Here is a 16,395-nt window from a genome sequence, read left to right as displayed (position 1 = left end):
CGGGCTGCGGCTGCCTCCGGCTGCCTCCCGCCGCGGGGCGCGGAGCGGGGCGGCCGCGGGGAGCGCCCACCACCCCGCGGCGGCGCGGGAGCCCAGGACGCGGACAGAGGTAACGGCGGGGGCGTTTCGCGGTGTCATCGGGAGCGGGTGCCCGCCCCCCCGGGCTCGCCGCTATCGCCGCGCCCCGTCTCTCCCGGGCCGGGGAGCCGCGGCCAAACTTTTGGGGCCTCTGGGCCGGCGGCTGCCGCGGGCGGGCAGCGGCGCCGCCCCGGGGCGTTTGTGGGGGCTGCCCCGCGCGGCTGCCGCCGTCCCGCCGCCAAACAGCCCCGCCGGGCGGTGGGGAAGGGAAGGGAAGGGAAGGGCGCCCTGGGGCGAGCCGGAGCCGCGTGCGGGGCGGCTGCCGGGTCGCATCCCGGGCGGGCTGTGCCCCGACAGCGCGGCCCGTGGGCTCCGGCCCCGGCTCGGCGGGCGCTGGTGGGGCAGCGGCGCAGCCGGCGGCGGGCGGCCCCCCCACCGCTCCCTTTTGTTCCTGCGTGCCGCCGGCGCTTGGATCCCCGCCCGGGAAGAAGCCGCTCGGTACTTCCCGGGCTCCGTCTGTGCCTGCACACCCGCCTGAAGGGCATCCTCCTCCGGTAGTGTTGGCCTGTCAGAGCCGCCGGGAGAGGGATTTTCCCCTTCTCACAACAGATCGCCGTTGCTCGTCGGTCTTCAGTGCCGGCTCTTCACTTAACTGGACTTACCGTGTGTTAATTCCTTCACAATGTATGCGCGTGTCCCTGCGCCCTGGAGAAGGATTTCCTTATTGACGTGCCGACTGTGGTGCGGCCAGGTATTATTTACATCATGAAAAATATGCCTGTGTAAATCTGCTCGCACGGTTACAGTGCGGCTGCTCGCGGAGCCCAGTTTGCCGAAACTTTAATTGCAGCAGGCGATGCTGCACGGTGAATCCATTTCCGTCAGGGCGGACCGATACTCCGGTGGGATAACGGCCTCGCCGAGGCAATCGCGTGTCACGCAGGGACAGATCCTGCTGTTTCATGGGATGAATCAGAAACAACAATCAGCCAACAATGAAAATGAGTTTGTGTGGTTTTTAAAACAATCTGACATGGTAACGTCTGTTAAGGGTATGGTAAATCGGGCAGAAAACCCCAGTTTTCTCTGGCACAGCCCATGAATCAGCCGGTGAACAGCATAAACTGTGATCACTTTGCAGCCGAAAACATAAGGCCTTGCAGCCCTGGCTGCCGGAGCGTTACGTGTCATTAAAGTAGCTCTCGTGGAGGAGAGGGACTGTCCCAGGAGCTACAAAATCTATAAACACTTTTCTGATTGGTTTAAAAATTTAGACACAGGAAGCGGATGGTATCTAATAACAGACAAGTGGAGACACTGTTGTCATGGAAACTGAGACCCCCCATGTATTAAAAAAAAAAAAAAACAGGCAGAAGAAAAAAGTCTGCATATCATCAGAAATGCCTGCAGACCGCCTTGGCTGCTGTTGCCTTTCCCACAGCATCTGTTGAAACCTGAGAACATGCCTGTCAAATCAAGGTCATTTTACAATAAAACCCTGCACCGCCGCCTCCCTCTCTCCTCCCTGGACATTGTCCCACACTTTCCATCCAAGGAGGAGTTGAGGAGATGCAGCCACCTGTCCCATGCCCACTGGTGTGCTGCCCCAGCCTGGCCTGCTGCTGGGGAACCTGAGAAAAGGCTCAAAGCAGAAGGATGGTGGGGCTTAAAAGGCAAAAGTAACAAGGGCTGACTTTTTTATAATTGGATGATCAGGCCATGTTTGTTTCCATAGGCATCTATGGACCTGAGAAATAAAGTTGGGATTGATTTCCTTCTGTTCCTTTGTATTATGAAGCTATATTAAGATGTAATGATTTGGACTTGCATATTAAGTCTGTTTCACATATCTGCATCACCTATTAAAAAAAAAAAAGGTGGTGAATGACTTTGGGAAGCCCTTTGCAATGCAAAAAGAAAACACAATTCTGTTATAGCATGCTATGAGGAGAAAAGCAGAGATATGAGAATAAAATATACTTCATTGCTGCTGAATGCAGCATGAGAAAATCAGACTATTATTGTCGTAAATTGAAGTTTTACTTTGCTGGACTATTGAAAGTTTATTGTGTGTGAAAGGAGAGGCTATTTTGCTTTTGAAGCAGGAGAGAGCTATTTCACAGCAAACTCACAAGAAAGGTGTTAATGTTTTTGCTTATTTTCTTGGGCAGCATCCGTTGATTTCAGATGTTTGTGATAGAGAGAGATGCCTTTGAGTATTCACTGCATTTTCTCCAAAACATTTCCTTTTGTTCCTCTCTTTAATCTTCATTTTGTAGTGACCAAGCTGAGAAATAGCACTTCAGTGCTTCACCCACTGTATAAATCATCATCATTTTGAAGCCTTAAATGACTGGTTTGCTTGCATATTACATTTTTTGTATTATTATTTCTTAAGAGAATCAGAGACTGGTGATCAGGTCTTGCAGATCAGGAGGTAAATCTTGCAGGGGACTGAGGTGATCAGTAACCTCTTCACCCACAACCTTGGATCTTGCTGTCCAAAAAACGCAAGCAAGACCTGACTTTAAAACTTGGTTGCAGGCAGAGCAGGCTGAAGGGATGGTAGAGCCAGAGGGAGCAATGCCTGCTTCTGATTGAGGAGTCCCTGTTGGCAGCTGGGCTGGCACCAGGCTGCAAGAGGTGGGACCCCCCTCCCTGTGATGGGCAGAGGCTTAGGCAGTCAGGCAGTTGTTTAATCCACTTCTGATGAGACAAATGCTGCTTTTAATTGCTGTGGGGTTCAGATAGAGAAAGTTTGGCTTGGTAGCAAAAGTGTGCTTTTGCTTCTAGAGGCGAATTTCCTGTTGTTGGGAGCACCCTTATCGGCAGGAAGGTTCATGGGCAGGAAACGTGTCGGTTACTTGTTTTTACACATTGAAGGAAATGAGCTGGATTAGGTATCTCCTAGGTTGACCCTTCATCACCCTCTGTGTCTGTGCTACTTTATTTATCTCTAATGATTTTAGTTTGTGAAAGTTTTATGATGCCAGGCATTCCCAAGGGAAATGCAAGAAGTTAAATGCTTGTGTTGTCCTGTCATTTTTTTGCTGTTATAAAAAGCCACCCCACCAGCCTCTCTGGGCTATGTTTTCAGATGTGTCCAATTTGCAATTTTTACCTTTTGAGCCTCATTGCTGATACTCAGCTCGGCTTTTCTTTTTCTTCCCCCATTAAAATGAAAGATCAAAAAATGCACCAGTTATTTTACTAATAGGAGCAGTTCTTACAGTTCTGAACTGCCTTTCATCATGGATCATAAATCACTTTACAGAAATTAATGTTCTAATATCCACAGAAGTTGTGGGAGCATAGGAAGCTGAAACATAGCATTTCACATGGACTGCACAAAGTTGCAAGGCAAATTAGGGGCAGAGCTGGGAGACAAATTAATTGCCCTTTAATTAGCAATTGCTAATGGATTAAAACTTAGAAAATATGTTTGCGTTTCCCAAGTGTACTCATGCTAATGCACCAGTGTGGTGTGTATGTGTCTGGGATGTGGGGCTGGGGGTGAGAATATAAGCAGTGGTTCCAGAAAATGCCAATTGTTTTCTGGTCTCTGCCCAGCATGGCTGGGATGCCAGGTTGGAGGCTTGTAAGATTAGACACGGCTTTGGATGAAGGTCCAGAGCAAAGGTGAGGGCAGCAGTTTAGTTCTCATAAGCAGGGAGGCTCAGGGAAATAAACATTTCTCTGATGTCAGCTCACAACAGGGTTTTTGTGGTGTTAAGCTTTGCAGAGGGTTTTGAGGGGGAAACATGGAAAAGTTATATAAATTTGTGAGAAGCTGCCTGGCATGCTGAATAGATTCAAGTGGTGGGTTTTTGTTGTAGGAGATGTCTTGGTGTTAGGAGCTGTTTCTGGCAGGAGAAGCTGCCAGGGCTGTCTGGAAGCCTAAACTGGAGTGGAGTGGGACTGTCGTGATTGATGCTGGAATTTGCCACTTTAGATGTAACACAAGGCAATGTGACTTTGGCTACAATTTTGACATATCTGTAATGAAACTGCATTTGCCTTGTTGCCTTCTGTCATGACCAAGCTAAAGCAAAATTGTAAAAAAAAAAAACCAAAATAGTAATAATAATAATAATAATAATAATAATAAAGTACTCCAACAGAGCAGTGTTTCAGTTAAGTATAAAATTACAGCTGTGTGTTTTCAGAACTGATCAGCTGATTCTGGGAAACCAGCCTGAAGCTCTGCAAGGCAGGGCAGTTTTTGGGAAGTGATTCTGTCCTACAGTTTTGGAAATTCCGTTCCATTTAAAATGTCTCAAGTTGAGCTGCCAAGCATGAGAGCAACTCAAGCCCTCCCTGAACTCACTGTAAGGCTTTAGGTGCCTTTAGAATCCTTGGGACTTATAACTGTTTGGAAGTGAAGCTGGTTGTCTAGCCAAGAGTTTGTGCCTTGGTTGTCAGCACAGCCCACGAAGGAGTGAGGCTCCCTGTGTCCCGTTTGTTCCCCTTGAGGACGGGTGCAGAGCAGTGGGATAGCTCTGCTCTGGAGGTGGCTGGTGAAGGAAGGGGGCCTGGGGAATGGCTGAAGCTCACCACAGCTGGACACACAACTGTCAGGTGAGCTGTGTAGGACCACCTTCACATTAGCCTGGGCTCTGGTGGCTGCTTGCTGGGGATCAGTTTCCCCCCACCGCTCTTAGGGAGGTACATAGGGGACACATTATGCTCTTAAAAAACTCTCCATAAAGTGCATCTATTCCATAATGCCTGCGAAAATTGGACAGGCTAAGTCTACTGGAGTCAAAGCTTCTACTTCTTATGTTGAACAGTATTTTGTTGCTCTTTTATTTCTATTGTCTGTAGTCTAAGAGTCGCTGCTGGAGATGGTTTTCTCTGTGTCCGCACTGACTGCAGGACACACAGATGGCAAGGCTGTGACCTCGGATCAGGCTTGCTAGGTGCCACTGAATGGAAAGATCTGCTTGGATATTTGACACTGGGATTTTTTTTTTTTTTTGCAACATTAGCAGGAATTTATATCAATGTTAGCTGATACAATGAAATTTCCAGCACTGAATGTGTTACATTTTACTGAAAATAGATTAAAGCCAAATAAAGACAGGTATTCCAGGAGTGGGATGCATTTGGCCCACACCAGTTTCTTCCTTTGCCCGCCTCCCATGTTCTCAGTTGTGGTGGGACCCTGCACTGAACTGTTTACTCAGGCAAAGTGTGAGATTCCCTAGTGGGATCCTAATGGCAAACTGCTTACCTGCCACCAGCTTGCTGATAGAGCCCGCTCACCATGTCTGGGCATATTTACTTTTGTTGCAAGGAGAACGCTCCAGATGTCCTAACAGACGGGACTTTATGTACAAGGCAATCCAAGCTAGACCCTGGAAAGCATTTTACAGAATGGCAGCTTCGCTGGAAATTGCTCCTTAATACTATGTGGCAAAGCCCCTGTTCTTTTTAGTGTAGTTCTCTGCCAGACTTTTGCCTGCCCCACTGAAAGCAGTGGCCTGGTGTCTCCTGTGGCCCTGCCTCCAGTCCCAGGCTCACAAGGCTCCCCTCTCCACCCCCTGGCACCTCTGCAGGACCCTGCTACTGAGCTGTTTTCTGGTTTAGCTCTTGGGCTTCATAGTGAGGCCAAACTTTTTCCTGAACACAGCTTCTGGCATAGAATGCAGGCATGAACTCCCCAGCCCTGCTCACTGTTCCTGCCCTCAGTGAGATCTTCCTGTGGGCAATTTAATTGCTGGCTGGGCTTGCTGTGGAGAGGAGCAGAGGCATTAGAGGGGTTATGAGAGGTTATTAGAGATGGGAGGAAGCTGTAGGTCCGGCCCATCTAGATATAACTGATTTATGTCTCATTTTATCCCTAACTCAAACTTGTTTTGAACTGGGTTTTACAGTAGATCATTTGTAGAAGCTACTCAATTAATATGTTAATTTTAACACCACATTTTGTAAAGCTTTAATGTTGGAGGTGGTGAAGGGATCCAAATGTTTTGATCCTATTTCTATCATTATCTTCACTGTGTTTTTCTTACTCTGTGCTTTGCAGAGAGGAGTGAAATTTTAATAATTCACTAATATACTTTCACTTCATTAACATTTTATCATTTTGGTATGGTGCATATGGTAAAGTCCTTAGTACTCTCATTAAAGACCTGATCTTGCCTCCATATTCTTGCAGCCCTCCAGGTGTGGAAAACCCTAAATGCAGATGCTATTCTACTTTTTTGGAAAGTGTTTTTATTTTTTTTTTAATAGATACTAATCTGAAAAAAAAAAAAAAAACAAAACACCAAAAACATGTAAAGTGTTTTTTTGGGGATAGATACTAATCTGAAAAAAAAAAAAAACCCACCAAAAACATGTAAAGTGTTTTTTGGGGGTTTTTCCCTTTTTTTTTTTTTTTTTTTATAAACTGGAAACGTTTAGACAAAGATAGCTACAGTGGTGAGGTCAGATCCACTAAGTGTCAAGTCTCCAGCCATTACAAAACTTCACCATGTGGTCTAGAGAGTGTGAAGATGCAGGGTGTTGTTGTGATGTCCATTGCATCATTTTATACTGTGGTGTGTTTGGCTTAAGCTGAGATTTATATTGGTGTTAAAATGATTATGAAACTTTCAGCTCACCTGGGATAGCACAGTGCTTGGTGTTAGGGGGAACAAATAACATGTAATGCTTTATATAATCTTGGTAATTCAGTACATACATTTGCAGTCGTGCCCACCTTGTGTTAAACATGGGCTTTTTAATTGTGCCTGAATTTGAAATTGGTGTTCAGCTTTCATGGGGGCTCTCTTTCCTTTTTAAAATTCTTTTTTTAAATGATTTTTTCCCTCTATTTTATTGTAACATAAATTTGTGAATTAGTGAATGATTTGTTACTCTTAATTAAATATTGTTAGCATACCAGATTATTTCAGGTATATTCAGAAGGCTTAAGAAGCCAAGCACTGGCTTAGGAGTGGGCAGTGGGTAGATACACAAGGCTGGAGAGTGGAAGGGATTGTTCTGGGTTGGGAACAGTGGAGAGCTAAGGGATGTGTAAGAATTTCAGGAGGAGTCATGTTTTGAAAAGAATGTGGCTGTTGGGAGTCCAGAGGGCAAGAGATCACAGTAATAAATACAGGAGATTTTGAGGGAACTGGCTGAAGGTTTTTACTTGTCAAATAGAATATATTTGCTTTTAGAGGCATCAGGACAGAAACTCATCTCTTGTAAATTGGTATAATGCCATTTGAGTTAGTGTAATTACACTGACTTACACCACCTGATGGTGTGTCAGGTGGTTTTACAAGAAAAGTGAGGCTGTAAAGAATGGTGGAACTGGAAGAGGTTATAGGCCTGGGCAACAGGGAGGGTGGAAGTTTGTTCAGAAGGGATAGGGAGGCTGGGCAAACAAAGGAAGTTCACAAGGTCCATTACAGCTATATTTGGTTTGATTTGATGATGAGAGGCCCAGCAAGAGATGTCAGCAAGGCTGGATGAGAGATGGGCTTGGCTGGAGAGGAGAGTCAGTGACAGAAAGTACATTTCACATTGGCACAGTAGGAAGTGGTGTCAGAGTGAATTAGAATTAGAATCATGCCCAGGGTGTGGAGGGTGTACAGAACGGACCAAGACTAAGGCCACAGCACGAGCTGGGGGAGAGGACATGGAGGTACAGAACAATCGTCAGACAAGGATGAAGAGGGCCAGAAGACAACATCTCACAAAGCCAAGATTGGACAAATGTCTTTCCATCTGAAAGGAGGAATAGCAGAACCATAAAATATTACTTAGGGTTAAGAATAGAAAGGAAATGACACTGACTTCTTTAAAGACATGAGCCATGAATAATCTGTACTAGTTAGTAAACTTTGAAAAGCTGAACCATAAATAAGCTACATCTTTACTGGTATGTGCAGTTTTTCCCCTCCTCACTTCTGTTACTGCAGAGTAGTCTCATGTAGTGGTGCAGCAGACCTTAATGTCCTGGGGGTGGTCACAGCAGCGTCACTAATGGGCGCTGCGCTGTGGTGCTGCCGCAGCTGCGCCGTGCCGAGCTCTGCGCCAAGCTCTGCTGGGGTGACGTGGCCCCAGCTTACCCCGGGGACCCCCAGCTGGGCACTGTGCCTGCTGCCCCTGGGGACCCAGGGCAGGCTGCAGTCATGGTGCTCAGGGAATTCGAAGAGGTGCTGGGAAGTCGCAGTGTCCTGATTAAATACACCGGCATTGTAGCTGCAGTTGCTGCGCCCCAGATATTAGACCCCAGGTCAGGGAGTGGTGCAGTGCTGAACCACCTGTGGGTATGGGGAAGCAGGGGAGGCAGCAGATGGGTTCCTGCTGATCTGCCGTGTCTGGCAAGAGCAGGGCTGGGCTGTGATGAAGAAGATCTGAGAGAAACATTGCAGCTTCACTTGGTGTTGTGGCTGAACAGGAGATCTCACTCAGGAAATAGTAGCTTTGTGCAAGGAGGAAGAAAACAGAGACTGGAAGAAATGAGGTAAAATATGGGGAAAATGAGATTAAAATATAGGAAAAATGTAGAAATTAGGCATATGTATTGGTATGGTCACCCTTGTTCACGAGCCTGTGTCATTACTGAAGCAACTGTAAGCCATTCACAGTCCTGGGGCCCAGTGCAACAACTGCAACCAGCCTGACTGGAAATGGCACCGACATAATTGTACCAAAAGAAAAAAAGACGCTGAACAATCCAGCACGAATTGTGAAAAGTTAAGTGTGTTTTAAAAATCCTTTGTTTTTGCTAAGCCAGGGTACCATTTCTGACAGGTGAGGGAATCCCCATTTCCTGTTGGTGACTCTGGTGATCTCTCAGACCAGCACCTCAGAAGCAGCCAGCCTGGGTGGAAGAGTCAGTGTCGTTAGAAACAGAAAGCATTTTGGCTTTCCAAATGGAATGGTTTGTTTCCTAGTTGTATGGAAAGCTACCATTGCAGCAGTTTGAGAAAATAGGCTGAGCATCTTGAAGCTGAAATAGTTGAGAGGTGACTCCTGGGGAAAGCAAGGAAAGATGTGGTGGGCTTGGAGGCACAATAACAGATTGGAAGCCTTTCGCTGTGGGTCACTCGCGGGTTCTCCCCAGAAAGCAGTATAGTTCCCCTGCTGCAGTGCTGGGGCTGGGAATCCCAGGGCCTGCTCCTGTTGCAGCGCACTTGGCAGGAGGTGGAGGACTGGTGTGTGCTCCTGCAGCAGCCTTGCTTCCGTTCCTAGAGGGCTGACAAGGAGGCCATGCACCCTCAGCTGTCACCCAGGCTGATTAGAGACTGTGGCTGTAGGATCAGGTTGTCTGGTGGTTTGTGCCTGTTCCATTGAAGGAATGGAGCAGATGAGAGGGCCAGGAACAAGTATGTTGCCCCTGAGCCCCCTTTTCAGGGTATAATTTCACAATGCTAGTGGCAAAGGCTTTTTCTTACTAGAAAAGCAATGTTATCTTTCCTCAAAGAGCTGCAGAAAACAGCCTTTGCTATGCTGATGTTGAGAATAGTATTAGTCTTGCCCACTTGCCCTTTCTCCCTTTGAGGGTTGTGTCCCAAGCTGGTGGACTCTACCCACTCTCCATATGGTCTGTACTTGGTTTATTTGATCCAGGCTTCCTCCCATCTTGCCTTTTTTGCTCTGTCTCAAAAGAGGATGCTTGAGCATGGTGTGATGTGGACAGTTCAGGAAATGCTTTGAAATCTGGAGCAGAATATTTTGGTAGTAATTTTTATTCTGAGTTTGTGTTCAATCTTGCTTGCTGCTGTTAGCTGCTGCTAGTTTTATGGGGATACAAGCTGGGAGCACAGAGCAGCAGGGATTCCAGGCACCCTGCTCCCTCAAAGACATAGTATGGAAAACCAATTTTCTTTCTGACCCCAAAAACTTACAGTTGATATAAGGTATTTGGAGCAAAAAATCTCTCCAGTATAGAAGTCACCATACCAATATAATTATTTGTCCTGCTTTCATGTTTCACATGCTTTATTTAAGCTCCTGTCACCCACTAATAACTTAGGGACATTGGGGAAATTTGGAAGGTATGCACAGTACTATTGGCATTTCTCAAGCAGCTGCTACTGGCCTTCTTATATTCAGTGGATTTCCTACTGTCAGAAACACTTTTAGCACATGAATGAATGGGCAGAGAACCACCTAAACATTGATTAATGTTGACAGAAACTTCCCTCCCACCTTTCCCTCATTCAAAGCAATGATGATGAAGGCAGCAGAATTCTGCTCTTGGGCTATTGGAAAGAGATGGGTTTATTTCCAAAATAGAGCTCTGCTTTGGTGGGGTCTCTTTAGTGCTAGTGCTGGGAATCATAGAACATTCTGAGTCAGAAGTGACCCACAAGGATCTTTGGAGTCCAGCTCCTGACACTGCACAGAATTAGCCCCAAGACTCACACCATGTGCTTGGGTGTGTTTTCAAACACTTCTTCTACTCTGTCAGGCTTGGGGTTGTGACCACTTCCCTGGGGAGCCTGTTCCAGTTCTCAACCACCTCTGGGTGAAGAACCTTTGTTTTATATCCAATCTAAACCTCCCCTGACACAACTTTGGGCTATTCCCTCAGTCCTGTCACTGTCATCACAGAGCAGAGATCAGTGTCTGCCTCTCCTCTTGCCCTCACAGGAAGTTGTAACTGCAGTGGGGTCTCCCCTCAGCCTCCTCTTCTCCAGGCTGAACAGACCGAGTGACCTCAACTACTCCTCATCTAGCTTCCCTTCAAGGTCCTTCACCATTTTGTGGCCCTCCTTTGAAGACTCTCGAACAGCTTAATGTCTTTTTTGTATTGTCACACAGGATTCGAGGTGAGGCTGCCCCAGTGCAGAGCAGAGGGGGACAATCCCCTCTCTTGCCCGGCTGGCAGTGCTGTGTCTGGTGTGCCTCAAGACACGCTTGGCCCTCCTTGCTCCAGACACTGCAAACTCAGGCTCAACTTGCCATTGACCAGGACCCCCAGGTCCCTTTTCACAGCACTGCTCTCCAGCCTCTCATGCTCCAGTCTGTCCATACATCCAGGGTTGTCCCGTCCCAGGTGCAGAATCTGACATGGATTGTTTCTAAATGCAAGGGGCAAGAGGCTCAGCCAAAGTGGGATGTCTGTAGGTGAGAAAGTGCCTTGTCTTGTACAAGTTTTGAAGTAAGCAGCATGGCACTCTGGAAAAGCATCTGTTCTGGTGCCAGTATGGGCATGAACGCTGACAAAAATTGAAGTTTGTCCCTTCTCATGCCAAAATCTATTGATTGTGATTGTCCTAGCTGATTTCAGTGAAGATTTTGCCTCAGCAAATAGCTTGGCATTTGGTCATGTACATAGGTTATATTTCAGTTCCACCTTTGTGTATTCAGGGGGAGCTCCCTAGAGATGCAGTGGCAGTGGTTTTATGGATGCAGAGTTTGGCGCTCCATTGCTGTCACTGATATAGTGATGGTGATAATGGTTATCACTAACTTGTATCCCAGTGGTAGGTAAAGTGTTAGAATTTGGCTGTTCCTCAGAAATTTTTGCTCTGTCAAGTGCATCTTTCATTGATACCAAAGGTGATTTATGTGACTGTTCCCATTCTGGCAGTGTGAGTGATGCACATATGGCTCTTTGGAGCCAGTGGATGAGAATATCTTGTAATACACAGATGTGCTGCAACACAGATTTTTGTGGTTGTAATTGTGATATCTTTATTTTGTTCTGAGCAACATGCAAACCATTACTTGTTTGCACAAAATTCAGCATTTTACCAGCCGATGAAGGGAGGAGCAGAGGGCCAGACTCGGACCCCTGGGAGCATTGTATTCGTCTTTATTGACTTGCAGTCTCTTAAGCCCATGGACTGATCTCAAAGTCTTGTGACACTACAGGAGCAAGTGAAGATGGGCTGTCAACACACTTGTCTTGTGGTGGGGGGCTCTGATGTGTAATGGCTGAACCCAGGTAGCAGCCTTTCCCCAAGTTACTGTCGTCGAGTTTCTGTCTTGGCCGCCGTGCTGTCCAGAAGAGTGAGAACACAGTTGTCTTTATATTTGGTTGTCTAAACATTTTAAGGAGGAAACAGACAGACAGATGTGGACAGCAGGATCACTAAAGACTTCTTTTAACAGCTAGTAAAGCCAACTCCCCTAAAATGCCTAAGTATCAGTCTAAAGAACTGCTTTGGCTATGAGCTTCAGAAGAAGGAAACATGGTTAAGCGACAGAAATGCATATAAAGAGTTTATTACATTATGCTAATTACCACTGCCGTTATTAATAAAGTGATTTATTTCAAGATAATGAAATGTGCATTTTCATGTTCTACTTCTGTCTTGTGGTGTAAAATAATGCAACTCCATTGAAGTGAGAGGTGGATAGCTGGGGAGAAGACAGCTTCCTTTTTTGCTAGAGAGCTTTAATACAACATTGTTTTATTTCTGCACATTAAAGTTAATAACACAGCAAGTGTATTTTGAAGTTCAGTCTTTCTAGGATCTCTATATGTTAAATATCTGCGAACAGACTTTATGGTTGCTCTATAGGCCCTCATGATATATCATTTTGAGCTGCCTTCTATCTATTACATTTTATCTGCCTGCAAAATCCATTTCTAATTCTGGCCATATCTCCTTTGCGATCACTTGCCAGAAATCTATTCCCAGGATTCTCCTTATTTTAGTGAAATATCTCTGCTTCAGCACCTTTCCCAAGGTGGCTGATCTAATCAGGGCACTATCAGTTATCATTTCTCATTTCCTTTGCTAGCTCTGTCAAATGCAATGCACAGCCTAACAGAGTGACATTCAAATACTCTCAGTAACCAAGGCTATTTCCCTTTCTTCTACCCTGCAAAACTCGGTTTGTATTAGGCTTCTTAAGCATATGCCCTTTGCTCTCTGCATGTGACTTATAAAATGCACTCTGGGAAGAGTTAATGTTAAGCAGATGAAATAGCTGCCTCTTTGTTCATCACAGTTAAGTTCCATTGATGGTGACCATCTGGATTTAAAATCCCATATCCCACAACTTGGTCTTTTCAGGTATAGAAGAGCAATGCTTCATTCCTGCCAGCTGTGTAAGAGGGCCCTGATTTGCCATCAGAGAAATTAGATTTTTTACCTCCCTGTTGCAGAAATTTGTTACCTTCCTGTTGCTGCCAGCCTCTGTTCTTGTCTTTTTCCATATACATGTTTCTCTTTTAAATAGGAGTGTGACTATGCAAAGGTCAGCCTACACCAAACAGGGTGCTTGTGTTTCTCAAATAGTCACCTGTGTAGTTGGATCCTCTGCTAAGGTTAAATGTGGATTCTATAGACACAGGTCCAGCAGTAGCATCCAGTTTTGGCCTCCATTTTTTTTTACCTTGGGTGACAAACGTCTTAGTGTTATCTTAGATTGCTATCACAGACTAACGCTTGTTTTAATTAGTGTGTGGCTAACTATTCCCTCTGCTCTGGAAAATGGAGTTGTCCATGTGCATCCTCACAGCCCTTGCTTCTTTGCACCATTTCACATTGCTGTCACAAGCCCTGCTTTGCTGCAGGCTCATTTCTCCAATGGTTTTTTTGAGGGCCAAAGCCTAAATCCTGCTTTTCAGAAGGAGAACAGGGAGCAGGCATTCACCAGAGTGGCTGGGAGTGGGAAGGGAACTCTCCATGCACGTGTCCTGTCTGCAAAACACCATGCATGTGCAACACTTACATGATGCTGGGAGCTTACCATGAGCTCAGCTCTTGATTTCTTTTGGAATTCATGGAACCAGTTTTTTTGCGTCTTTTTTCCCCGCACTGTATGAATGAAACAAGCCCGTCTTGAAGTCTGCATCAGACCAACACCTGTATTTACTCTGTAGCCTGTTGCAGGCTACAGAATTAAATTTATTAGTTTCAGAGAGGGAGAGGAAAAATTAGGAAAATGGGTTTTAAGCTGACAAAAAGAAATAGTGTGATTTGTTATTTATGGCCCAAGATACAACACCAACCAGGTGCTCTGTGTTCCAGCTCTTTGGCACATTTTTGGTGAGCCTTATCCCAGATTATTGAGCTTCTGGGGTAGGGTATTTGCAGTCCCTCCCGGCTGTCCCTTGGACACTGTCCCTCTGGTTGGCTATGGAGCTGCAGACTGGGGAGCATCTGCCCTAGTAGGGGATGGCAGAGCGAGCATCTGGGTGTCCTTGAATGGTAATTTCCAGTGTGGCTAAATAACAAGGATGGTGTCTAATGGCTTAAAAAACTGCTCATAGTGGCATTTTTCTAGCTATTTCTTCACTGTAGGAAGGTAGAGAAATCTGCGTTAAAATAATAATTAAATGCTGACAGTACTAAATTTCTACCCAGCGTGAGTTGGCAGCAGATGCAAACCAAAACATTAGGTCGTTAAAGAGAAAAGAAAAACCTGATTAAATACCTCTGAATGTTTTTCTGATTAGGTATTCTTAAACAGAACATGTGGCTCTAAGAGAAGGGTGTACTTGACAGCAGCAATTGCTTTTGAGGGGAAAGGTAAAATACTCAAGTTTTAATGTGTATATATGTGTATTTCAAAGGATTTCTTGCTGATCTTAGCTATGAGCCACTACAAAATCTCCCTGCCAGTAAGCGGTGAAATTCCTTCAATGTTATGTTCCTGGAAAGAACAGTTAACAGTGACTAATGTGCTCAAGGTTTTGTTTTGGTCTCTTTTTCCTCTTCTCTGGCTAGACAGAGTTGATTTGGCACTTGAGAGTCCAGCAGTCATGGTGGACCTTGCTGTAGCATTGGTAGTATTGAAGCACTGTGAGGCTGCAGTGTGCATCCTGCAGTCACAGGGAGAAGGGTTTCTGCCCCAAGGAGCTTGCTGCCATAGGGGGGTGGCATGTGAAATCAGGTGAGGATTCAGAGGGGAGAAAGAGTGATATTGGGTACAGAATCAGGTGGCCCTTTACTTCATGGCCACCTCATGTCTAAAGGTGCATTTATAGGCTGCTACTTTTTGCCTCGTTTCCTCCTTTGATGCTCTCTGTTACAGATTTGCTCCCGTGTACTCTGTAGCAATGTTTTAGGGGCCGATACCTACAGCACATGTCTGGCGCTCCTTTCAGGTCCTGTTGAAGGAATGTTGATGGAGATAGCAAGGAGGGGGGTAATCAGACTTGCTGGGGAGCTTTGGTCACTGCAGCAGAGTTGTGGCTGCTGGCTCTGTGAAAACCCTGGAGCTTGAGAGGAGTCAGTGGGATGCTGAACACCCCCTCTCCAACTGCCAGGAGCAGCTCTGAAAACTGTATGACCTCTGTGGCCAAAACACACCTCCCGGGCATGTACTGAGTGTGAAGGATGTTCTGGCTCTTGTGGCTCCTGCTCCTCTTGTATCAGAGCAACTCTTTGTCTGGTGTGTGTATTTAGGTGCCAGCCCTATGAGACACCACAGGATCATCCTTCCCTCTCCCTGCCTTCTGGCCTTTCTTTCCATACTTATATTTGAGAAACTGAGGAGCACAGGGTAAGAAAGAGGATTCACAGATTATTTCAAACTGTTCTTCTGTTCAAAGATTTAGCATAGGGTAATGCAACTTTTTCCTTTATTATTATACTCCTGCCTGCACCCAGAATATGCATATGAACAATGGTCTCACAAACATAATTTCTGCTACCTCCAGGAGGTAGGGCAAAGGTTCCTCTGAAGGAGTTTGAAGAAGGCACAGCATGTTGTGCTTAAAATTTTGCTCAGCACTTCTTCTGGACTCTTTTAAGGTCAACTGGCATATTCATTTTTCCCTTGGGAGCTGTATAAGTTGCACACTTTTTTTTTTCTTCACTATGCATTCCAGAAAGCAATTTCTCAGGAAGAGTGGTTCTAGTTTAATCTCCAGATTATCTGTGGTTTATTTTTATTCCTAGATAAAGGGGCTAAATAATCTAACTCTAATTAAGGCAGAGCTGGGGTCTCTGTATGTGTGTCCAGATTTGAGAACTACCACTTTTAGTTGCAGTGTTGCAGCTGTATGGCCTCAGCACATCAGTTGTATGGTGGTGAGCACAGGTGCTCCAGTGAACCTGGTCTCTGCTCAGGAGTCAGGTCCTGAGCCCTCTGGAAATGCCCAGGATTTGGAAAGCAGAGCAAAGGGCATATTTCTGAAATGTTAGAGCAGTGATTTTTTGCAGTTAAATGCAGTGACCAAGGACAACAGAAGATTTTGGCTGTATTTCTCTCCTGTATGAAAATATGCCAAGTGAAGAGCAGATGGGGTCAGGGGACTGCCTGGGGTTGTCTGGGTCTTGGGCTGCCTCCATCCCAGCGCTGGTGGGAGCAGGGTGACCTGCTCTCATGTCTGCTGCCTTTGCTGCCCCGAAGTTCCTCCTCAGTCACATTTCTGCAGTGGCACATGCCAAGGTATCCATCCAC

At 45.9% G+C, this 16,395-nt stretch overlaps 1 protein-coding gene across 2 annotated transcripts in view; it reads left to right on the top strand.

The window, feature by feature from the left end:
- The first annotated feature begins 2 nt into the window (after positions 1-2).
- Positions 3-16,395, top strand: part of FOXN3 (forkhead box N3) — a 209,036-nt gene continuing 192,643 nt past the window's right edge. For both annotated transcript variants that reach the window (XM_041471803.1, XM_041471801.1), the window contains exon 1: positions 3-109. The gene's annotated coding sequence lies outside the window, so the exon portion shown is untranslated. The remainder of the gene's footprint in view (positions 110-16,395) is intronic.

The sequence above is a fragment of the Pyrgilauda ruficollis genome, unplaced genomic scaffold, assembly GCF_017590135.1.
Source record: "Pyrgilauda ruficollis isolate IOZ18807 unplaced genomic scaffold, ASM1759013v1 scaffold28, whole genome shotgun sequence".
Taxonomy (NCBI): domain Eukaryota; kingdom Metazoa; phylum Chordata; class Aves; order Passeriformes; family Passeridae; genus Pyrgilauda; species Pyrgilauda ruficollis.
This window is presented reverse-complemented; position numbering and strand designations above follow the sequence as displayed.